Source organism: Dipodomys ordii, unplaced genomic scaffold (genome assembly GCF_000151885.1).
Source record: "Dipodomys ordii isolate 6190 unplaced genomic scaffold, Dord_2.0 Scaffold246, whole genome shotgun sequence".
NCBI lineage: Eukaryota > Metazoa > Chordata > Mammalia > Rodentia > Heteromyidae > Dipodomys > Dipodomys ordii.
This window is the reverse complement of record NW_012267462.1, coordinates 282871-284905: the sequence shown is the minus strand read 5'-3', so window position 1 is coordinate 284905 and position 2035 is coordinate 282871.

Below are 2035 nucleotides of genomic sequence, written 5' to 3'. Positions count from 1 at the left end.
GGCATAACCCCTGTTTTCACTGTATTTGATGTTGATATAATTTGTGGAAGGGAAGGGAAAAAATCAAATTGTTTAAATAGGGATACAGGTGGACCCATTGCAAAAATGAAATACAGGACGTTACTGTGAAAAAGGAACTTTACAACTTTGGCCAGTGGGAGTAGGGTGGGGTTGGGGAACTTCGGGAAATTGGGAGTGGTGTGGGTACATGGGAAGGGACCAGAAGGTGAAACAAAGGAGGAGTCAACAATGCTTGATAAGAAATGTGCTCATTACCTTGCCCATGTGATTATAACCCCTCTGTACGATATTTTCACAAAAAAGCCTCAGTGAATGTATACATATGATCAATTAAAATTATGGTTTATTTCTTTTGTTTTTTGCTTTTTATTTTTTAATCTCCTTTCTGGCTGTTTTTGTTTTCTGTACTGTTTGTCTTGTATATAAATTTTGTTATTTTGAAGAGAGTAAGGTATGACATAGGAATGGTGGGACAAATGGTCAACAAATGCAGCAGTAATACTCACTAGACACTGTTGAAAATGAACTACACAACTTTTGGGGCAAGGATCAGGAGGAAGAAAAGGGAGAAAATGGGGGAAGGGGCAACACTGTTCAAAAATTAATGTACTTATTACCTGTCTTATATAACTGTAATCACTTTGTACATCACCTATACAATAAAAATAGGAAGTGAAAAATAATAAGAGAGTAGTTTATTTTGAGAAGATCAAGCAGATCCAAACTTTCCAAAATGGAGGTACAAAATCTTTATTTTGTCTCTATGTTTTTTAAGTTAATAACAAATTCATGATTCCATTTGACTTCCAAAAGGGGTCTGACAGTGGCATTGAGAAATAATAATAATTAATGTGATATTCAGCATGAAAAAGAGATTAATTTTCTGATAGCTAGATTGCAATATTGGATGTATTGTTGAGAGATGAGTAGAAATAAGTTGTTACAAAGTTCTAATTTCCTGAAGAAAAAAAGTTCACAATACAAAAATAATAAATATTTAAGGTGGTGAACTAACTTGTTAATTAACTCCTTTAGATCATTGCACAATGTGTGCAAATACAAAAATTATCTTGTACTTCAAATTAGATTATACTGTGGTAATCAGTAATTGTTTTAAAAATTTTAATGACTTTATCATATAATATTATTTTTCAAAAATCTTTTTCACAAGCTATTTTGTATTAGCCTTGCATCTTCTATATACTCTTCTGTAATTCAGGTAGGAGAAAAAACAAAATGCTTAATAGGGATACAGGTTGACCCATTGTAACAGTGAGATATACAAGACACTATGTTAAAAACAAAATTTACAACTTTTTCAGGGCTGGGGGTGGGGGGGTAATTGTGTAGGTAGGAGGAAAGGGATGATAGGGGAAAAACAAAGGAGGAGGAAACAATGCTCGATAGGAAATGTACTCATTACATTGCTCCTGTAACTGTTACCCCTCTGTACAGTATTTTTACAAAAGTAAGTACAAAAAATGTTAACATGTCACTTGAAATAACATTTTTAATAAAGGGTTTGATTAACTGAAGAAAAAAATTCTTGATTACAATAAATCAATGTTGAATATAATGAACGAACCTGTTAATTATGCTGTTTAAGTCATTGTAAAATATATGAACATACCCAAACGTCATATTGTACTTCAGATACAATTATATTTTGGCAATAAAACTTATCTTAAAATTTTAACGACTATTTTTTTCTTTACAAAATCTTTCCAAAAATCTTCAAAAGCTATATTAACTTACTTTTAAAAACCTGTTATGGGCCGGGTGTTGGAGGTGCCATTGGAGCCAGCTTGGTTTGTAAGCCCTGGTGAGCAGCTAGAGAGGGATAGATTTCAAAATGTTTAATGGAAGATAAAATAAAATATATGCAATAAAGTAAAATACTCTGAGTTTTATGGACTGGCTACTGGTCTTTTCATTGGTGCCCTGTGCACTGTTTATGAATGGCTGCCCTCCTTCTATTCTGAATGCTCTTAAACTTAAGCATTGCCTCCCTCTA